The sequence below is a fragment of the Bos taurus genome, chromosome 15 (assembly GCF_002263795.3).
Source record: "Bos taurus isolate L1 Dominette 01449 registration number 42190680 breed Hereford chromosome 15, ARS-UCD2.0, whole genome shotgun sequence".
Lineage (NCBI taxonomy): Eukaryota > Metazoa > Chordata > Mammalia > Artiodactyla > Bovidae > Bos > Bos taurus.
In genome coordinates, this window is record NC_037342.1 from 54,956,978 (window position 1) to 54,980,253 (window position 23,276).

The 23,276-nt window shown below is 48.4% G+C and overlaps 1 pseudogene; it reads left to right on the forward strand.

The window, feature by feature from the left end:
• The first annotated feature begins 6,573 nt into the window (after positions 1-6,573).
• On the forward strand, positions 6,574-17,632 carry LOC787924 (2-acylglycerol O-acyltransferase 2-like; annotated as a pseudogene).
• The last annotated feature ends 5,644 nt before the right edge of the window (positions 17,633-23,276 follow it).

Here is a 23,276-nt window from a genome sequence, read left to right on the forward strand (position 1 = left end):
CATCTTGGAGTGAAATAGATATAATGTGATAATTAGCCATTCTGCGGAGAAGGCAATGGCACCCCACTCCAGTACTTTTGCCTGGAAACTCCCATGGACAGAGGAGCCTGGTAGGCTGCAGTCCATGGGGTCGCCAAGAGTCGGACACGACTGAGTGACTTCACTTTCACTTTTCACTTTCATGCGTTGGAGAAGGAAATGGCAACCCACTCCAGTGTTCTTGCCTGGAGAATCCCAGGGATGGGGGAGCCTGGTGGGCTGTCATCTATGGGGTCACACAGAGTTGGACACGACTGAAGCGACTTAGCAGCAGCAGCAGCCATTCTGCATCTTGTGAGGAATGGTCATAAATGTGCCCAACCTCTCACGATGGCCTGTTTTAACTGATGACATGAGTGCTCTAGGGCCCCAAGAGAGGAGGGGAATCAAGAGCAGTGGGATTGAGAAGGGGAAGTGATAGCTTCCACCCAGGAAGAGGGAGATAGTGGCAGGTGGGCGGGGCAATGAAGGAAGGCCAGGTTTCTCACAGAGAGAAGCACCCATCCCCTGCAGGTTTCCTTTGCTGGCAATGAACCACTGCAGACCTTAGTGTCTGAAGGCAGCAAGGATTTATTAGGTCCACACTTTTGTGGGCATCTGGGTGGTTCTTCTAGGAGTTCCTGCCCTCCCACTTGCTTTGTCCTAGGACCTGCTGATCTCTTTCTCAGGATGCTCTGTCTCCTCAATTTAGTCAATCAAGGTAATCACCTTTGTCACATCAGCTCTGTCCCTCCCTCCATCCTGAATCCCTCCCTTCCAACTCATTGTCCTGATCACTGTCAGCTACTCACGTTGTGGGTTAGCTTAGGGTGAAAGGGCCATAAGCATTAATGGATGAGTCAACTATGTCCCAAGGGGGCTGGGAGCGACTGAGGGCTCCTGCTCAGTTCACTCATGAGGAGGTAGCCGACCTGTTCTACTGTAGAGGGATAGTCTCAGAGCCTTGAGTAGGGCTGGACAACACACTCCCAAGCTCACTCACGAAACTTCTGGCAGAAAGCTTTAGCGCCCTCTTGTGGGCTTGTCCACTAGTCTGGCCATTGCCACTTACCAGACTTCTCCAGAGTAAGCCAGTCACGAAAGAAAGAGAGAGACTGATACAGAGACAGAGAGAGACAGACAGAGAGGTGGAGAGAGAGCCATTTATCTTCTGCTACCTAAACGCTGAGTCACTCACCATCAATTCTGCCTTATTCTATCAGTTGGATGCAAGGCCCTAAGTCCAAGTCACACTCAGTAGGAGGATGTGACACCTGGAGGTGATCGCTGGAGGCATCTTGCAGGTGCTGCCACAGCGACAGCCTATGAGCCCTCAGAGACTGAACTTGGCAACCCCTGTGCTGTGGATGCTGCAGGAGGCAGTCTACCTGGAGGACACAGGCTGAGATGCCCACACAGCAGGGCCCCAGGTGGGGCAAAGGTGTGAGCCCAGGTCAGAGTTGGGAATCATGGCTGTGAGCCCAGGCCTCGCTGGGATGGAGTACAAGGTGCCATCAGACTGAGGGCAACTGGATGGGGGATACGGGGTGAGAAGAGACTGGTAGAGCCAGAGGGAAAGGGATCCCCTTCATTTACCACAACCTTGGAGCCACACAAAGAGGGAGCAGAAGGCATGGTCTTAGAGGAGGGCTGCCTAGATATGTTCCTGAATAGGAATATTTTCTCTGGACTTTGTGTGACCGGAAGTGCCCTTTTGTGTGTTAAGGGCTGATACTGGGCTGTTTGTTAAGCAGTTGAGCTCCCCATGAATACAGAGAGCCAGAAGCTGCACAGCAAGGGTCCAATACCACACAGTACCTGCTCCCTGACACCCTCTCAGGGCCCCAGCCTGCCCAAAGGGACTTGCCCTTGTGAGAAGATCTCCCACCAGCACACAGGCTGACTCACACAGCCCGAGGAGCGCAGGAGCTGTCAGATGTGGTAGAGAGACTCAGAGCCTGTCAGGGTTGGACAGAGCTAGGGTCTCCTCCTGAAATCAGGCTGCCCTTTGACCTGGAACAAGTTTTCAGACATCATTTCTCACAAAAGATAAAGGGCCTACTGGGACCTAGCCTGGTGATGACAAGGGCCTAGCCTAGCCAGAATGCTGGATGGTGACAACAAGTGGGACAGAGGTCAGCCAGCACAGCTCTGCCAGCAGCCACGTGGTCCAGCCAAGCCTCACCCTCTCAGGGGAATTGGGCTTTGCTAGGGATCAGGAGGAGGCAGAGATGGAAACATGGGAGCTGCTGAGGGAGTAAAGGAGGGAGAGGACAGAGCACATGTAGGTGAGACTTCCTGGTGAAGGTCAGGGTCAAGGTGAGGTTTAGGGAACAAGAGGCTGAGGTTTATGCCATTGTGCAGCAAAGTTCTATTGAGATAGAGGAGGGCAGGGCAGACAGCGACCCTGAGGATGCCTGGCCTTCTGTCTGGGGGGCTATTGTCAGGTTCAGGGGTTAGGAATTGACTCCCACCCCCCAGGTAGGGAGGAGCCCTGGGAGGTGCTTGAGCTGGAGCGGGTCATGGACCAGATGGAGAGGTAGTGGATGCCTCAGGCTGGGCTGAGCATCTGTCTTAGTGACCCTGCAGCAGGGCAGACCCAAGGCAGGCCTCAGCTCCCTGAGCCACTATCTAAGAACCCGTTACATGCTGGGCTCTGGATGGATGCTACACACACAGTATCTCAGTGTAACTGACAGTGACCTCTTCATGCAGATGAAGTTCATGTCTAGAATCCTGGTCCCAGTGTGAAAGCTGCCTGCGCAGGCATCCTGCTCTCACCTTGCCTACTGTGGCCTCAAATTCGGGAGAGCTGTACATTGAAAACAGCAATGGCACCAGCTGTAGCCACGGGCTAAATGAGGCTAAATCCCTAAATGAGGGCACAACCAATGCCAGCTCTTCCGTATCCCTTCTGTTTGTAAATGCCTGGAGATGGATTTAAAAGACCTGAGAAGGTTTGTGTCAATCACAAACTTAGTTTGGACTTTTCTTAGATTTATGTCTTCCCCTCACTGTCTGCCAGAGAGCTAACCTGAGTGTTTCCTTCTTCAACAAGTTGAACAGGTGCCACGAAAGTCATGTTATATCCCCAGTGAGAGAATGGATAGAAATAGATGGGCAGGAAAATTCCTTCTCTCAGCTATTTCAAAAGGGGCCCTGAATAGAACAAAACACCATCAAACGCTGGTCTTATCAGTAAATATCAGTTTGAAGGATCAAAAGGGCCACCTCCCTCAAATAGTGTTAAAACTGTCGGATGATCTTGTTGGAGTTGCCCTAGTTAGTGGGCATATCACCTCAACATGCTGTGGCACAGGTCCAGATTTCTGTACTATTTCTTTTTCCTAACCCACCATCAACTTCTCTTTGTCGTTGTTTAGTCCCTAAGTCATGTCCAACTCTTTGCAATGTAGCCCACCAGGCTCCTTTGTCCATGGGATCCCCCAGGCCGAGATACTGCACTTGGTTGCCATTTCCTTCTGCAGAGGATCTTCTTGACCCAGGGATCAATCTTGTGTCTTCTGCATTGGCCAGTGGAATATTTACCCCTGAGCCATCAGGAAGCCATCTATTTGTAAAATACAACATAAATTACCCAGAAATGAAGAAAACAAAGAAAACGAGTTCAATCCAGTTTTAATTTATTAGTTTAATTACACATAGAACTACTGTGCCACATTGCTCTAAGGTTTCTGAGCAGTCCCCTCCAGCTCTGTACTTACCTTGTCAGGAACCAGTAACAGGCAGCTGGTGGACACAGGCAGGTCCTCAGACCACACAGGAGCCGCGCTGCCCCAGGAAGTATGGTGCTGCCTGGCTGTTGGCCTGTAAGGGGCTTGTGAGGTGGGGGGCACAGAAACCCCAGTGGACTGCTGAGCGCTGTACACGGGTCACTAGGGGCTGTATCTCAGCCCCTGATACCTGGTAGGATGAGGGGCTCTGGGAAGGGAAGGACTTTTCTGAAGTACCACAGCTGCCAAGTGGCCAATGCAGGACTGGTCTCAGCTCTCATCAGGGCTCTTCCAACCTGCCTTGAGGGAGGACCCTGGAAAATGCCTCCCAGATGCACCTTCAAGGAAGGAGGGGTGGTTTGAGCTGCAGAGCTGCCTGCACATGGGCAACTGATCCTAAGACAGACCCAGGCAGGATGTCAGCCTCGGCCACTTCAGCCCAATTCAGGGCCACTCTGATGGGCCATTTTGGTTTGCCCTTGCCCTCTGCCCAATTCCACTGTCTTCCTTCTTCATAAACTTTTCACACAGTGGGAATGCAATGAATAAAGTCATGGTCACCATTTGTGATGTTAAATGGAAATCAAGACCCCCAACTTGATATCTGTCTAACACCAGGAAATAAGATGTCTGAATTTACCAAGGAGGAGACATGACCTGCATCCATGGGACACTGATATATTCTGGGTGAGATGTATATTGGTGCTGCTGTTTTGGGAAAGCCTGATACCACTACTCTGTAGCTTGTGCAGTCATGTAGCCTTAGACCCGGCCGTCCCTCTGGCTGTTGAGACTGTGGCAGGGAGAAAGGACACAGAGGCTTAGACCAGTGAGATAATCAGTGATAATCAGAGAGGCTGGCTGTGGGGGTGGGAAGCAGCTTTCCTATGCAAGAAATACTTAAATCAACAAAGACTAGAACACGAACTTATCATAAAATGATATTCAATTGAACAGTGAACATTTCTTTTTCACAGAAACTTTTTAATGCTCAACACTAGGCACTATGCATGGGAACAGTATGTTTATTAAGTCCAAGAGAAAAGATAATTCACTGACAGAATGAAACAGTCAAATATATTCTTTTAAAATTTAGAAGTACTTTAATTGTAGACAGATTCAGTAGAGCAGAATTCTAATCCAGATCCTCCCAAATTAAGTTCCTATCTTTCAGAGAAGTCTCTTCTTGACAGAATTGCTTTTCCTGTAATCTTAGTAGGTTCTGGAGTGACTCGCTACAGTGTTCGCTCAACCCCAACAATCACCCACGACCAGCTAAGTGGACAACCATACCACGAAGCCTCCAGGGTCACTTTACACATGTGCAGGGAACCTCTCAACACATGATTTCTGATTGTAACGAGACAGCTATCACTGAGAAGGGCAGCAATTTCATCAGACACTGACTGAAGCTTATTTGGGAGAATGGTGGTCTTCCTGAGAGAACTGATCCATAGCCTCTCTACTCATAGGTCTTTTTCTTCTATTCTGAAGATGTGTATTTTCCAGTCTATATAGTAACTTCAAACTTGGCCTGAAGCTGATAAAGGAACAACCTGTTGGATAATCCCCAGCAGAGAGCCAAGGATGGAGGCTGCCATGTTGTCCCGGCCCATCAAATATTTTTAAATGTTCTCAACCTCCGTTAAGCACTAAGAAACCCCTGTTAAACCCAGTGAAGTACACGAGGAACCCCAGACAGAGCACTGAAAGTGCAGAGTCCTAACCAGTTGACTACCAGCGTAATTTATAATGACCTTGGAAAACTCTATGGCTATGTGGAGACTGCAGCAAGGGCAGGTGAGAGGAAGTCAAGTTCAGTTTTAGACAGGTTGTGCTGGAGGTGCTGAGGAGACTAGCAGAGAGGATGTCAAGTACCCACCTACAAAGTTAAGTCTGGAGCCCAGGGGAGGTCAGGCTGGAGAAGCAGTTTGAAAGATTCCAAGGCCATGAGCCTGGATAAGGTCTCTGCGGGAGAGAGGGTGGAGAGAAGAGGGAGGGTCCAGGGACTGAGGGGGCAGGAGGACCCTCAAACACTTAGTCTGATGAAGGATAAGAGCCACCATGGAGACCCACGAGTAGCCAGAGGGGCAGGAGGCAAACCAGGAGAGGGTGGTGCCCACAGGCTAAGTGGTTTCAAGGAGGAGGGAGGGAACAGCTGTCTCTGAGGCTGCTGAGAGGTCAAGATGAGAGCTGAGCATTAACCACTGGATTCAGCAGTGTGGAGGCCGCTGGTGAACTTGTCAAGGGCAGTTCCACAGGACAGTGATGTCTGAAGCCTGGAGGAGGGAGGAGAGATTGGGAGGGGAGCGTGTTTAATGCAGATGGCTCTTTCTTGAGTTGTGCTGTGCAGGTGAGCTGAGGAACAGGGCAGGAGATGGAGGAGACGGTGGGGCTGATGGATATTTATATGGGAGCTGGTATTGCTTATTTGTAAAGGGAACAGTGGACCTGGCACGTGAAAGGAGACTATTATTGCAGCCAAGTAGTTCTGTAAGTGAAAAGAGGGCAGGATTGCACTATATTTGCTGCTTCATTTGCTAAGTAATGGGCAAGATTTGAGCAAAGATGATCTGGCAGATAATGTATTGCCTGAGGAGTAAACTGTACTTCTCTTCTCCCATATTCAGCTAGGTTCCGACCAGGTACTTTTAAAGATTTCTCCTAAGAATCTTGTTCCTGCAATGACACCTTACGGCTGGCTGGTAACCCACCTGCATCCCCTACAAGTGCTTAGAAAACTGCTGGCAGCAATGAACCAGAGGTGTCTCAGACCACAGCAGAGCTCAGAGAAGCTTCCTGAGACAGCAGGTCAAACAGCATGGTGGAGTTCGCCCCCTTGTTTGTGCCTTGGGGACGCAGGCTGCAAACATTCGCGGTCCTGTAGCGGGTCAGCTGTTTCCTGGCCGTGGGTAAGGAGAGCTGGTTTGGAAACTGGTAACCTTGAGCATCCGTCACTTCGGTGCACACAGTGCATTGATGGGAAGAAAATACAGATCCTAAACTGTTTGCTGGCTCAGCATCCTGCTCAGATGGCCATTGAGAGCTTTGCCAGAAGAAGTGTGTATGGCTACCTGTGCCCACCCCTAGCCCAGCCTGGTCCCTGGGACCATCAGGAACAGCACAGGGAGGTCTAGTAGCCCTGAGCCTGGAGCTACAGTGAGGGCAGCTGAGAGATGGAAGATGAGTCCACCAGCGTCAGAAATAAGAGATTGTACTTTGTCCCTTATCCCGAGGGCAAAGGGCAGCCCCAGGGGGGCTTTACATACTGGAATGACGTGGTCCAATCTGTGTGTGACAGGCTGCAATTGAGGAATCTCAATTGTGTTGTGGTGTCTGGGGGAGGCAGATGACAGGGAGAAATTGTTACTAAATCAGATTTGGGCCTGCTTTCCTGAGCACAGTAAAGCTCATATACTGATACTTGGTTGAGATAAAAATTTTTAGAAAGTGCAGTGTTTATTGCAGGAGCCAAGAGAGGAGTCTGAGTATGTATGGCTCAAAATTACAGAAACGCTGCCCGCCCCCCATGAATTTCAGGGAATGGTGTCTAGATACTGGATGAGGTAGAGTTTCTGGGCACATGACCAGCTCCTAGACAACTGTCTGATTGTTTGGTGGTGAGGTAACTGGGAGCCAACATCACCAACCTTCTGGTTTCCCCCGGTCTGGGGTCTACAGGCTGGTGAGCAACTTCCTCTACCTGGTGGGGGTTCAGTATCTGCAAAACAGCTCAAAGATGAGGCTCAGAATGTTATCTATAGCCCTTGAGGAGTTACTAAAATTTCTTGATTTATTGAATAAGTAAAACTATTATTATTAATATTTTCTCTTGACTGTTTTCCTTTCTTTCTGTGTTTATCATTTCTCTGGTTCATTTGATCCTTTAGAAATTGGAGAAAGCTTATGAGGCCACAGTATTTCTACAAATAAAGGGCAGACCGAGGATATGAGAGGTCTTTTCTAGGAAGGCTGCATAGGCCCTGCTCAGGTACAAGGTCACGGTTTGCAACAGGGGTCACAACGCAGGTCTGTGGGCCACATACAGCCCCCTGACTCTTTCTGTATTTCTACAGCCCAAAAGCCAAGAATGGTTTTTACAGTTTAAATGCTTGAAACGATTTTGTATCTATGCAATATCCTCCTAGTTGCCTCTTGAGCCTCACATTCTGAATTATGGCTCTGAATTCTGAAAAGATTCCTTACCCTGATCTAGGGAGGCTAGCGGTAGGTAGAGGGATGGGACCACTTTTCAAAGATACTTAAGAGATTGTCCATGGGCAAAATGTACAGACTGGCAAGAAAGTAAGGGCTTGCCGTGGGCCATACATGCTGTACATGTAGTGAACAGCTGGCTCATGCTGGCCATACAGCAGGCATCTGGGGGAGGGGCAAAGAAGTGACCAGAAAGTTCAACAGGGACCCGTCACCACGGACTCAGGGCCCAGACAAATACTTTCTAGTGGGTTACTTGTTTACTCTGTTCTTTTTTCTTTAATTCACACACTTACACAGAAAGGTAAGCTCCTTTCAAACAGGTGGTCTTGTTCTCGTCTGCATCTCTAGCTCCTTGAAGAGTTGATGTTGGTATATGTTTGTTAAATGAAAGAATGTTGGGAGCATAATGGAGCCAAAATAGTAGAATTGAATGCCAGGTCCCATCCTCCTAGCTTTCTGGATGACCTAGCCAACCTGGCTACACTCTCCAGGTCTCGGTAAAATGGGGTTTTGCATTTTTCTTTCTGAGTGTTATAAGGGGAAAGAAGGGATCTTCCTTTCTCAGGGACTGGAAATACTCCCAAGTTTGGCATTGCCTGCTGACAGGAGCTAAAAGGTGAGCCCAGGGTGCAGTATACTGTGGGGTGAGGAGAATTCTTTTGGTCAAGTGGAAATGCAAGCATTTAAAAAATCTTTTATTTTATTTTTCTGAGTGAAAAATGAATCCATGCTATTGTTACTCATTCAAAGAGAATACGTATTCTAAAAATGAATCCAGGGAAAAGTGAATCCTACCCCACAGGGAGCCACTATGAACAACTTGGGTTTTATTCTCTAGACCGGACATGGGAGTTCTCATTTCATGGGTACAGAGGTTCAGTTTGGGAAGATGAAAAGAGTTCCAGAGATGAAGGATGGTGATTATTACACAGCAATATGATGAATTAATGCCATCGACAATACACTAAAAATCATTTCAGGTATATGCCCAAGAGTAGGAATGCTGGGTTTTACGGTAGCTCTATTTTTGGTTTCATAAGGTATCTCCATTTAGTTCTCTATAGTGTCTTTGTCAAGAAAACCATAATATGAAAAGATCCATGCATCACAATGTTCATTGTAGCCCTATTTATAATAACTAATACCTGGAAACAATCTAAATGTCCAATGACAGAGGAATGGATATAAATGGAATATTTACTCAGTCATTAAAAAGAACAAATGATGCCATTGTAACAATATGGATGGACCTAGAAATTGTCATGGTGAATGAAGTAAGTCAGACACACAAATATTGTATGATATCACTTATATGCAATATCAAAAAAGGGTACAAATAAATGTATTTATTTATATAGCATGTGGACATTGAAACAAATTTATGGTTACCAGAGGACCAGGAGGGAAGGAAAAATTGGGGGGTTTGGATTGACATATACATGCTACTTCTTGCCTGGAAAATTCCATGGACAGAGGAGCCTTGTAGGCTACAGTCCATGGGCTTGCAAAGAGTCGGACACGACTGAGCGACTTCACTTCATACACACTACTATCATAAAATAGATAACTAATAAAAATCTCTAGAGAGTATAGGAAACTCCACTCAAGATGCTGTAATGGTTTATATGGAAAAAGAACCAAAAAAAAGTGTGGATATATGTATATGTATAACTCATTTAATTTCCTGTATACCTGAAATGAACATAATATTGTGAATTAACTATAATATAAATCTATAAAAGATAATAAAATTAAAAAATTATTTTGATACATGTTATGTTTAACATAGGTTTTACTGCCATAAAACTTGAAAAGACAATACAAGAGCATCAAACACAGCACTGAAATCAGCACTCTGAGGGCAGGTACATCTGTGTGTTGTTCACGGTTGTAGCACCAGCACCTGGCACGTTGCGTGTGCTCTGAATAAAGTGAGCCTCCGTGAGCCCTAACCTACTTTGGCTTATGCATTTTATTACTATTCAGACTGGGTCAAAAGTCCCCTCCCCCGGGTAGTCAGCCATGAATGACAGGCCCAGTTTATCCAACTTTCAAATGCAATACAAGTAGAAGCTGACCTTTAAGAGTTTGAGCACATGGTTTCATGGAGGGAATGGAATGGAGAGGACACAATATTTTCTAAGAATAAAGGCCATTGGCATCAGATTAAAGACAGCCCTACAGACCACCTGAACCTGAGTCAAAGCCGGGATTAGCCTGGGAAAAGGAACTCAGAATCCTAAGACTGGGAGGAGTTGCTCATTGAGCCTGTCCTAGCCCTTCTGCATTCCTGACGGACAGGCCAGGCATAGATTGCCCTCTTCCTTCCTCCCTTCTTCAGCAGGAAATGGCCTGGCAGCAGAGCAAAGAACTGAACAAAAGCTAAAGAGCTCAGGGAGTTGTATCCACACTGAGCAGCTTGGCATGGCCAGAACAAGAGGTGCATGTGGTAAGTGAGGCTGGAGCAAGAGGGACATCAAGTTAGCAGTGGGGAGGTTGAAGTCAGGCTAAGCTGTTTGAGCTGAGCCTCAAAGTTATGAGAAGTCATGTGGGGACTTCAGCTAAAGGGGAGACATATCTATGGAATATAGGATTTATCTATGGAAAGATGGGCTGAGGTAAACAGGAGGTGGGCTAGGTAGAAAGCCTCTTCATTCATAGAATGCATACTAGAAAGATTTCATCCTGTCACATCTCTACCCAGCATTTATTGAGCACCTGGTGAATACAGACTATTGAATAGGGCAGAGATGGCAGTAGAGGGAGAAGACTGAAAGGAACGAGGTGTCTGGGAAAAAGTGTAGTGGGGAAAAAGTCAGTTTGAAGTTAGGTCTACCTGGCTTCAAACCCAATCTCCCAGTGTGACACAGGACAAGCTCATTTCTTCTTCCTTTAAGGCAGAGTAGGCTGACCCCTTCTTCCTGGGGCGAGGCCTGGACAGGACTGTGCTGCTAGTGCTGGGCAAATGGGGAGAGCTTGTGCTTCATACCTCTGATCACTAATGCTCCTGCCTCCCTCCCCAGGCGTTGTCTGCTATGTGGTCTTCATAGGCCTCCAGTTCACAAGATTCTGGATCTTCAGTATCCTGTATGCGATCTGGTGGTATGTGGATCGAGCCAAGCCTTGGCAGGGGGGCAGGCAGAGTGATGTACTAAGGCAGTGGGTCATATGGAGGTACATGAAGGACTATTTCCCCATCTCAGTGAATAATGGGGGAGGTTGTGTTGTGGCCAGGATGGAAGTCCCCAAGTGTCCATGGGAAAACGTGTTCCTGTGTGCAGTGAGCAGAATACTGGGCTGGGAGGCAGGAGACAGACTTTTACCACTCTGTGACCTGAGAATAGTTGGTTTCTCTCTGGGTATGGTGTCCCATGTATAAAGATGCAGAGCAAATATTAGGATTGATGTTTGAAAGAGATTTGGAGGTTCTGTGGGCCGTGTAGTATGGCACATATACATATCTTAGCACAGAGGTGTAAAGCCTTTAGTAGTGCAAGGCAGGGACAGGCCTTCATCTGGAGGCAGGCACTCTTCTGGATACAGAAGAGAAGCGTGTATAGAGTGTAACCTCTGAAGGTGAACATCATAGATTCTAATACAGGGTCTGCAACATGCCAGCTGTATGACCTTGGATGAGTTACACATGCTTGCTGAGCCTCGACGTCTTCATATGTAAAGTAGAGATGCTGCCACATACCTCCTTGAGGTATGTGGATTCCATGACCAGCAGGTCATCCTGGGGCCTTCTAAGAACAACATCTGGCTCTCTTTTCACACCTGGAGCTGCTATCAATTGCACATCTGAAAGAAAAGTGGTGCTGAGTTGCTCTGTGCCTGTCTTATCTACGTCTATTCTGTCCCTCCTAACGCGCTATCTCCCCCAGAGTATTTCTCAACTTGGGCACTATTGATAATATTGTGAGAAACTGAACCTGATTTCCAGAAATTCCACACGCACAGTGTTCAGAATTGTAGGCCACTGTAGTCCTGTGGCATCAACACCTGCAGATGGCGGGCAGTACCCCCAAGTGTCCAGTAGAGGCAGAGATGACGTGCACTTTGACCTCCCTGTCCTGGACTGAGGCCTGAAAGGGGGCTACGGTAGGCAGATTCTGGACTCTGTCACCCCTCAGGAGAACTTCCAAGTCATCCACACCCCTTTACAGAGCAGGCCGTGCAGGAATTTTAGCATGGCAGGAGGTAGGGCAGCCAGGGAGAGCCTGCCGTCTACTGAAAACAAGTGCACAACCTTAAAGCTGTGAGGGGTTTTGTCCTAAGATGTTACTGAGGACTGTAGTCAGCAGATAGCCTCTCAGCAACCTCGGAGGAGCTGTTCTGAAAGTAACGGAGGGGTCAGGACTTATGGGTTTCGCTGGGGGGAAAAAAAACCACCTATGTAGACAAACATCAAAATATTACTGCCAGTCACAAAAAGCAGACAACTCAAGTTATTGATTTTCATGTTTTTCTGTATATGGGGAGATGCAAAATCTGGGCTCAGTGCAATCATTCCTTTGATGTGCGTCCTCACTCACTGTGACCAGTATCCTTTTTTCCTCCATCCTGACTTCCTTTCAAGAACCATCGTCAGTGGCAGCTACAGTGGCTGCTGGCTTGAAGGCAGGAAAGCAACATTCCTTGTCTTAACCACTCTGCTGGGCCTACTCCACATCACAAACCTTTGCACTGTGATTCTATGAAATCACAGTGAAATTAGGAGAGTTTCTAGTGAAATTAGGAGACTATGTCTGAGCACTAGAACTTTCTAAACACACCCTATGGGCTTCCTGAGGACCTAATGGTAGAGAATCAGGCAGTGTTTCCCCTAGGACAAGCTGCCTCCACTTTATGCTGAAGATCAGTCCAGGATCTGGGTTTCTCTGTGAAGATTTCATTATCCCGGAGCAGCAGTGTCTACATAGACCAAGCCCTGAGCAGGGGTGCAGTGCTGTGGGCAGGCTGTGACCTGGTGTCAGGGAGTGCTGCAGACTTGGCAGGACACCTCCCTGACCCCTTTCCACTCACACTTGTGGGCCAGGACTTCATGTCCCTCCTCCTGGCCCCCACATCCCTGCACCCTGGAGTCTCTTACACTGAGTCACAGGGGCTCAGTGGTCAGCCCTGACCTGGGACAGAACTCCAGATGCCACAGCCCTTGGAGAGATGCTCACTCTGTCCTGCAATGGCTCCTTCATTCTGGGCGGGCTCTGCCTGGGATACGGTTTCCCTTCAGGTAGGACAGGGGCTTGTGTCCCAGTCACCCTCCTAGGGGTTCTACCTCTGCCTTGGGCAGGGATCTTTCTTATCTGGTGGGCTGTTTTGGCTTCATCCATTCATGGGTCCGTTCTCTCCCTCTTCATCCAACGGTCTCCCAGAGCATCTCCTCTGCTCCAGGCCTGCACCAGGGACGAGTATCCTCAGATAGGCGTCTCTAATTTCAGGACACTCACATCGGGGTGTGACAGCACTTGGGGACACATAGAAGAGGTCAGCACAGACAGTTAGCAGAGACTGGGGAGGGCATGAGGTGCAGCCCCGATTCACCAGGCTGCTGTCCCTGCAGCTGGTCAAGACTGCCGACCTGGACCCCTCCTGGAACTACCTTGCTGGCTTCGACCCTCATGGGATCAGGGTGATTGGAGCTTTCACCAACCTGTGCACTGAGGGCACTGGGTTCTCCTCAGTTTTCCTAGGCATCCGCTCACATCTGAGGATGCTAAACTTGTGGTTATGGGTCCCTGTCTTCAAGGGATTACATCACGTCCGTGGGTGAGTCTTCCCAAATCTAGCCAGCATGAGAAGGTGAGGGCTGGAGACATGGAGGAAGGATTTCAGGGAGGGCTTCTAAGATTTCTATACTTCTTGCAAGAGCATGTGCAGTGGAGAAGGAGGCTGGACACAAGAAAGCATTTCCCACATCTCTGTGCCCAGCAATGACCTTAGTGACGGATTGGGAAGAAGGGAATGATTTAGTCGCAGCCCTCAGGGAACTCCCAGCTGCGGGAGGAGGGTGAGTGGAGACCTGCCACACGTACCCCACGGTCTCTCCCTGTCACCCCAAACCTAACCACCTTCCTCTTTCCCCAGGGCTGGTCTCAGCAGACAAGGAGAGTGCTGCTCACATTCTGAGCAGGAAAGAAAGCATCAATCTGCTGTCCATCCTTGTTGGGGGCATCCAGGAGGCACTGAATGCCAGGCCTGGAGCCTACAAGCTGGTGCTGTGGAACTGCAAGGACTTCATCAGGCTTGACCTGATGCATGGGTATTGGGGAGAGGGCTCTGGGTTCAACTGGAGGTTGATAAGGATTGTGTTTTTGTGGGATACACCAGAGATTAAGGCAGATTCCATTTTGGCAGGTAGATTCCCAATCCATTGACATTGAAGAGTATATCTTGGTGATCAATGTTTTGTCTCATTTGCAAATACCCGGAGAAGATTCTAGAAGGGAGTTTGGTGATTAAAGGGAATAAGTGTCAAAGGTCATATTGTTGAAAGCTTGCATTACATCTGACTCGAAGGGACTTGGACAATAAAGTTTGAGACATAGCTTAGAGGCTGTTCTCCTAAAGCATCTGTGAAGAATACAAGGAAGCTGGGGCAGAAGAGATTTTTCAGAAAATTTGCAGATATTTTCTATGTAGGAGGACTCTTTGCAGCATTCTGGACTCCCTGTCATGTTACAACAGCCTGACAGTGGCCCTGAGACAGGCCAGGTCCCAAGGCTGTGGCAGGTCTGGGACACACCCGAGGCCTCCTACTTTTGTCCCAGGGCTCTGTCCTCTGTTCCAGTTCCTGCTCACTACGTCCCTTCAGTAGGCTAGGGTACCAGATTGTGCTTTCTTGCCTCTCCACACATCCTCTCTCCTGTCTCCCTCTAGGGCAGATCTGGTGCCGATCTTCTCCTTTGGGGAGAATGACATATTTGACCAGGTTGAGAACTCTCCTGGTTTCTGGTTGCGGTGGTTTCAGGACTGACTTCACAAGAGCACTAGAGGCTCCATCCTGCTCTTCTATAGCTGTGGAGTCTTCCAGTGCAGCTTTGGTCTTATGCCCTGCCACTCACCCATCACCACTGTGGGTGAGCCTAGACCCGGGCCGGGAGGGGAAGGGCTATTGTGTAAGAGGCCTGGGCTTGTGCTGCAAGGAGACCTGGACATAGAGCAGTACACCCTTGACTTTGTGGAGCACAAGTTCTAGAGTGTGAAACAGACACACAGGCAAGTAACCCTCTGAAAGGCAGTCCAGAATGAGAAGAGTAACAGGGGCATGAAGACCAGTAGCCACTACCAATTACTGAGTCCCTGCAGTGTGTCAGGCACTGCACTGGCTCCTTACATGCAGCGGCTTAGTCTTCCCAACAACTTGTGAGGAGGGACTCTCATCCCCATTTTATTGATTGCAAACACAGACCCACAGAAGGTAAATCACTTCCAAGAGATCAGCCTGCCCTTGGTAACAAAATTGAGTTTGATAAGGGTATTTGCCTTTTTATTATGCAAGACAAATCTGACCACAGGGTCTAACGACAGTAATTAGAGAAGGTGGACACAAGACCATGGCAGCTCTGTTAGATTTGTGTGTAAAGTAGCAATCAGCAGTCTCTGAAGGAGAGCCAGAGGGATTTCCTGGTAAATAATGGACATGGGCTTTAGTCCATAGACTTAGCACCATCTTTCAACTATTTGCTTTCTTCTTGAATTTCAACTAGGTTCCAAAGGCAGTACTAATAGAGCTGTTCATCTTCACTCACCCAGTCATTTCTTAGTTGAATACAAGCAAACCCCTCTACCAAACTTTCTTTGCATTATGGGGTGATGATGAAAGTGAAAGTGGAGAGTGAAAAAGTTGGCTTAAAGCTCAGCATTCAGAAAATGAAGATCATGGCATCCGGTCCCATCACTTCATGGGAAATAGATGGGGAAACAGTGGAAACAGTGTCAGACTTTATTTTTTGGGCTCCAAAATCACTGCAGATGGTGATTGCAGCCATGAAATTAAAAGACACTTACTCCTTGGAAGGAAAGTTATGACCAACCTAGATAGCATATTCAAAAACAGAGACATTACTTTGCCAACAAAGGTTCGTCTAGTCAAGGCTATGGTTTTTCCTGTGGTCATGTATGGATGTGAGAGTTGGACTGTGAAGAAGGCTGAGTGCCAAAGAATTGATGCTTTTGAACTGCGGTGTTGGAGAAGACTCTTGAGAGTCCCTTGGACTGCAAGGAGATCCAACCAGTCCATTCTGAAGGAGATCAGCCCTGGGATTTCTTTGGGAGGAATGATGCTAAAACTGAAACTCCAGTACTTTGGCCACCTCATGCGAAGAGTTGACTCATTGGAAAAGACTCTGATGCTGGGAGGGATTGGGGGCAGGAGGAGAAGGGGATGACAGAGGATGAGATGGCTGGATGGCATCACTGACTCAATGGACGTGAGTCTGAGTGAACTCCGGGAGTTGGTGATGGACAGGGAGGCCTGGCGTGCTGCGATTCATGGGGTCGCGAAGAGTCGGACATGACTGAGTGACTGAACTGAACTGATTCTCATGAATGTTTACAGTGCTGCTGCCTCAGGACGGTTCCCAACAGAAGAAGACATGGCAGCTGCTTTCTGATCCACCTCGTCCCACAGACACAGTCTCTTCCAATCATGGCATCTGAGACTCCCAGATCCACCTTTCCCTGAGGGTAAGAGCCCATCCTTAGGGCTTACACCCTGGTACTGATTTTTTCCTGGCTATGTGACCTTGAACAAGTTATTTAACCTCCCTGGGGCTCATTTCCTCAGCAGTCAAACAAGAATAGAACCAAGTTATATCCCTACATAATTGTTAGGATAACATAAGAGATAATGCATAAAAATGCCTGCTGGCTGTGCTGTTGATATACAGATTGTTGAATTTGACCTAATATCTCAGAATCTATAACGCAAAATAGAATTGAACGGGAGGGATTTAGAGTGCTTATCTACTCAGATGACCACTGTAGTGGGAATACCAAGGTCCCTGCGCTTTCAGTGGTTCCTGCTCTGAGCCACCACTCACCTCTGAGTCTTGCAGTGGGGAAGCCCATCAAGGTGCAGAAGACACTGCATCCCTCTCAGGAGGAGGTGGACAGGCTGCACCATGCTACATGAAGGAGTTGGAAAATCTCTTCGAAACCCACAAGCTCAAGTACAACGTCCCCAGAGACCAACACTTGGAGATCTGCTAAACGCCACCGAGAGGAGAGGCTCCTCCAAAAGGCAGGGCTGGCATTAGGGAGGATGGAGGGAGGTGCTGGGCCCCAGAAGGCTTCCTGCAGGTGTCTGTTGAACACATCTCCAGAACCTTCACTGACCCCATGCCAGTCCTTGGGTCACAGCTGGCTCCTGGGAGAGAAGACCAGACTCTGGCATCAGTGATTTGCTCTCCTGCTGTGACTCCTCTGTAATGGGTCCTCTTCGTGTCTGCCCACCTAAGAAATGGGAGAGATGCTGGGAGAGAATGATGTCTGTGTCTGTGTCCTTTGTGATCCTGTCACTCAATGAGCAGGACGAACAGCTGCTCCAGTGAGCAGGTTTCTCTTCCTCTGCCTTGAGTGACAGCGGAGAAGCCACCAGCAAGTACAAGGCTTTCTCCAGAAGCTCCTCCAGTCAAAACTTCCGGATTCAACCAGGCACTTTTGAGTTTCTGAGTCATCTGAGCCCTGGGCTGGCAGTCACAGAGGCCCACAGGTGGGGAAGGAGACTTCAGCTCTGTCACTGGCTAAAGGACCATGAGTATACCTCTTTAACCTTCTTCTAAGTCTCTGTTTTCCTGAGTGACTAAGGTGACCTCTGACCTCAGGTCTGATGCCACTTGAGTTGAGAGCTCCGTGAGTTAGCCCCTACATGCTTTGTAAATTCAGCCTCGAGCTTGACACAAAGGGAGGTCCATAAATGTCAGTTTACCAATGAAAGGATTCTGTTTCAGCCTTATTCTTTTCCTCCACCCTACTCCCCAACTGGGAACACTGGTCAAAGCCTCCCATTTAATCCCAGCCTGGCCCTGCAGCCCTGCTGCCATGGTTCCCCTTCCCACATGGTGGATCCAGAGGGCCACAGAATAGCATATTGCCCCTTCCTCCATGACCAGTCAGCTCCAACTACCATCTCTGCCCTGTTCTGTGGGAGACAAGGGGGAGGCTATGTACAGACACAGGGCAGACTAGGGAGAGAAGGAACATGAGGAGTGAATGGTCAGTGTCTGCAAGCAGGGTAGATGAGGACATGCCTCTGGTGAGAGGTATTCTGGGCCAGTGGTTAGCAACACACATCATAAGGGAGGGGACAGGATGGGAGCATAGGGCCAGTATTGTGAGCCTAACAGCTATGTGCAAAAATAGCTTTTCTTCCAACAGAAGCTAATAACACCAATACGTATGAATGTGGTCCATCTCAAGATGCAAATATGCGTCCAAGCCTGACCTAACCCTTATCAGTGACCATGTGCAAGTCACATCCCCTCCAAACCTCACTTTTGTTATCAGAGAAAGAAGCATCACAAAGTGGACCTCGAATCTTAGGAGTGGAATAGAGTTAATGAAATAATTAACCATTCTACATCTTGTGAGGAAGGCTGGGAAAGTGAAAGGCACTCAGTCATGTCCAAATCACTGGGACCCCATGGACTGTAGCCTGTCAGGTTCCTCTGTCCATGGACTTCTCCAGGCCAGAATACTGGAGTGGGTAGCTGTTCCTTCTCCAGGGGATTGTACCAACCCAGGGAATGAACCCAGGTCTCCTCCATTGCTGGTGGATTCTTTACCATCTGAGCCACTAGGGAATGTTGGGGAGCAGGTGTAATTAGAAATCAGGTTGTATATGCTCACAGCATCTCATGATGGCCTGTTCTGACCTGATCAGGTGGGTGCGATAGGTTCCCAAGAGAAGTGGGAATCAAGAGCAATAGGTTTGGGAGCGGGAATGATGGTTTCCACTGGGGAGGACCAGAAGACCAAGGAGGTGGCAGGTGGGCACGACCATGAAGGCAAGGCAAGATTCGCCAAGGAGATAAATTTCTGCCCACTGCAATTTTCCATTCTTGGGTAATAAACTACTGCAGACCTTAGTGTCTGAACGCAGGAAGGAGTTACTATGCCTTCACTGTTGTGGGTGGCTGGGTGGTTCTATGAGTTCCTGCACGCCCACCTAGTGTGTTCTGGGACCTGCTGACCTCTTTCCTTAGATACCTCATCTCCTCCGATTGGTCAATGAATGTCACCTCCTTTATCACATCAGCTCCACACCCCTCTCAATCCCAATCCCTTGCCCTCCCAACTCACTCTCCTGATCACAGTCAGTTACTTCTGTTGTGGGCTTGCTTGGGGTGAAAGGCCATGAACACTAATAGATGAATGGACAATTATGTACCCTGGGCACTGGGAGCAACTGAGGCTTCCCACTCAGTTCATTCATGAGAAGGCAGGCAACCTGTTCTAGTGTGAGGGGACAAGAGCCTTGATTTGGGCTGGAGGGCCCACTCTCAAGCTCACTCACAAAAATTCTGGCAGAAGGCTTCAGAACCCTGCTTGTGGGCTTGTCAATTACCTGGTAGTTGCCACTCACCAGACTTCTCCAGAGCAAGCCTGTCATGAAGGAGAGACAGAGGGTGAGAGAAAGAGAGTTAGAGAGCACCACACACCGTCTACTACCTAACTTCTGAGTCACTTGCCATCAATTCTACCTTATTCTCTCAGTTGGATTCAAATTTAAGTCCAATGCACACTCAGTAGGAGGATGTGACACCTGGAGGTGATGTCACTGGAGGCATCTTGCTGGCATTATCACAGTGATAACCCATGAGCCCTCAGAGACTAGATTAGGCAATTCCAATGCTGTGGGTGCTACTGGAGGCAGTCTGTCTGGAGGACAAAGGCTGAGATGTCCACACAGCAGAGCCCCATGTGGGGCAAAGTTGTGAGCACAGGTCAGAGGTAAGAATCACGGGAATTGTAAGAACCTGGGAATTCTGATCCCAGGCCTGGATGGGACACAGTACAAGGTGACAATCAGACTTAGGGCAGGTGGATGGGGGCTGGGGGATGGGGAGAGACTGGCAGGGCCAGAGGGAAGCAGATCCCCTCATTCACCACAACCTTGAGCCACACGAGGAGGAAGCAGACAGCGTGAACTCGGAGGAGTGCTGTCTAGTGGTGAGCCCACATAGTTATACCCACCCTGGAGTTCATGTGAACAAGGATGTGCTTTAATGTGTTAAGCACTGACACTAGGGTGTTCGTTCTGCAGTCAGCATCCCCATGGGTACAGAGAGCCAGGAGCTGCACAGCAAGGGTCCCACACTACACAGCACCTGCTCCCTGACATCCCTCTGTGTCCCCACACTGCCTGAAGGGACTTGTCCTCATAGGAAGATCTCCCACCAACACACAGGCTGACTCAGACAGTCCAAGGAGCACAGGAGCTGTCAGGTATGGAAGAGAGGCTCAGAGGCCCTCAGGGTTGGGCAGAGCTGGAGTCTCCTGAAATCAGGCTGCTGTTGACCTGGAACAAGTTCTCAGACATCATTACCCACAGGGGACAAAGGACCTGCTGGGGCCTAACCTGGTGACAGTACTGGATGGTAATGAAGTGATAGTTGACAAGGGGTCAGTCAGCACAGATCTGTCAGCAACCACGTGGGCTGGCCAAGCCTCACCCTCTCAGGTGGAATGGACTTTGCTAGGGTCAGAAGATGGGGGAGGTGGGAGTGTGGGAGTTGTGAGAGAGCAAAGGCAGAGAGGAGGGAGCGGTCAGAGCACATGTGGGTGAGATCTCGTGGTAAGAGTCAGGGTCAAAGTGAGGTTTAAGAAATAGGAGGTCAAGGTTTAGGCCTTTGTGCAGCAAACACCTATGGAGATGGGATTGGGCAGTGCAGACAGGGTCCCTGAGAATTACTGCCTTCTGTCTGGAGGAGCTACTGTCCAGTCCAAAGGTTAGGAATTCATCCCCAGGTAGGGAGGAGGCCTCGGAAGTGCTTGAGCTGAAGCATGCCATGGACCAGATAGAAGGGCAGTGGGTGCCTCAGGCTAGACTGAGCCTCTGTCTTAGTGACCCACAGCAGGACAGAGTCAGCTTCCTGAGCAGCTTGCTAGTGAGCACCTACTCTGTGCTCACTCTGGGTGGATGCTGGGCAGGATCTCAGTGTAACTAACAGTGACCTCCTCATACAGATGAGGTTCACAACAGAGGTTAAAGACCTTTCTAGAATCCTGGTCCCATTATGAAACCTGTCTGCCCAGGTGTCCTGCTCTCACCTTGCCTTCTGTGTCCTCAATCTTGGCGGAATTATACACTAAAAACAGCAATGGAATCAGCTGGGTACATGCCCCACCCACCTGACCCCCCTGCTGGCTGCATGTCCCCTCACAACACTTATTCCCTCCCATCTTCACCTATAAATGCTTCATCCATAACTGAGGGTCCAATTAATGCCAGCTCTTCCTCATCTGTTCTTTTTATAAATGTTTGGAAATGGTTTTAAAAGACCTGAGAGGGTTTGTGTCAATCACCAACTAGGTATGGACTTTTTAAAAATTCCATGTCTTCCTCTCACTTCCTACCAGAGAGCTGATCTGAGCGTTTCCTTCTTCTACAAGTTGAATTGGTGCCACGTCTTTCAAGTTACATCCCTATCGAGAGCTTAGATACAAATAGATGGGCAGGAAGATTCCTTCTCTCAGCTATTTTATGAGGGGCCCTGAATCGAACAATAACAGCATCAAGCACTGGTCTTATCAGTTAATATCGGTGCTGCAGGATTAAAGGGGCCACCTCCCTCACAAGGTGTTAAAAATCTCAAATGTTCTTATTGTAGTTACCCTAGATTAGTGGGCCTCCCTTACAACTCAGCTGGTAAAGAATTCACCTGGAATGTGGGAGACATGGGTTCAATCCCTGGGTTGGGAAGATCCCCCGGAGAAGGGAAGGCTACCCACTGCCATATTCCTGCCTGGAGAAGTCCATGGACTGTATAGTCCATGGGGTCACAAAGAGTCCACATTACTGAGCTATTTTCACTTCACTTGATTAGTGGGCAATATTACCTCAACATGTTATGTTAAAGGTTGAGATTTTTATATTATTTCTTTTTTCTAACCTACAATGAACTACTCTGTTTTTAATTGCTTTTGTTGTTGATTTGGTAGTAAGTAGTGTCCAACTCTTTGCGATCCCATGAAGTGTAGCCCAGTAGGCTCTTCTGTCTATGGGATTTCACAGGAAAAATACTGAACTCAGTTGCCATTTTCTTCTCCAGGGGATCTTCCTGACCCAATGTTGATCCCGTGACCCCTGCATTGGCAGGCGGATTCTTTACCACTGAGCTACCAAAGAGGTCCATCCATTTGTAAAATACAATATAAATTACCAAAGAAATGAAGAAAACAAATTGTTCAAATCCAATTTTTAATTATTAGCTTCATACACCTAGAACTGCTTTGCCACATTGCTCTAAGGTTTCTGAGCAGTTACTGTCCACCCCTATACCTTGTCTGGAACCAGTAACAGGCAGGTCATGAACAAGGCAGGTCCTCAGACCACACAGGAGCCACACTGCCCCAGGATATAAAGTGCTCCCTGGTTCTTTACTTGTCAGGGGGTTGTGAAGTGAAGGGCAAAGAACCCTGGTGGACGGCTGAGCAGTGTACCTGGGCCAGTAGGGGCCCCCATCTTAGCCCTGATACCCAGTAGGATGAGGAGCTCTGGGAAGGAAAGGACTTGTCTGAAGTCACATAGCTGGGAGGTGGCCAATACAGGACTGGTCTCACTCTCATCCAGGGCTCTTCCAACCTGTCTTGAGGGAGGACCCTGGAAATGACTGCTAGATACACCTTCAAGAAGGAGGGGTGGTCCCAACTGCAGAGTTGCCTGCACAGGGGCACCTGGTCCTAAGATAGAGCCAGGTGGAATGTCAGCTTTGGCCACTGTAGTCCAATTCAGGACTTATTTGAGAACCTATTTTGGTTCAACTTCTCCCTCTGCCTAATTTCACTGTCTTTGCTCAAAATTTTCCAATAGGAGGAATGCAATGAATAAATTGCATTTCACAATTGCATTTAACAATCATGTTCACAATTCATGATAAGGAAATGGAAATCAATACCATGACCTGATATCACTCTCAGTTCAGTTCAGTTCAATTGCTCAGTAGTGTTCAACTCTTTCCAACCCCATGGACTGCAGTATACCAGGCTTCCCTGTTCATCATCAACTCCTGGAGTTTACTCAAACTCATGTGCATAGAGTCGGTGATGCCACCCAATATCTTATTCTCTGTTGTCCCCTTC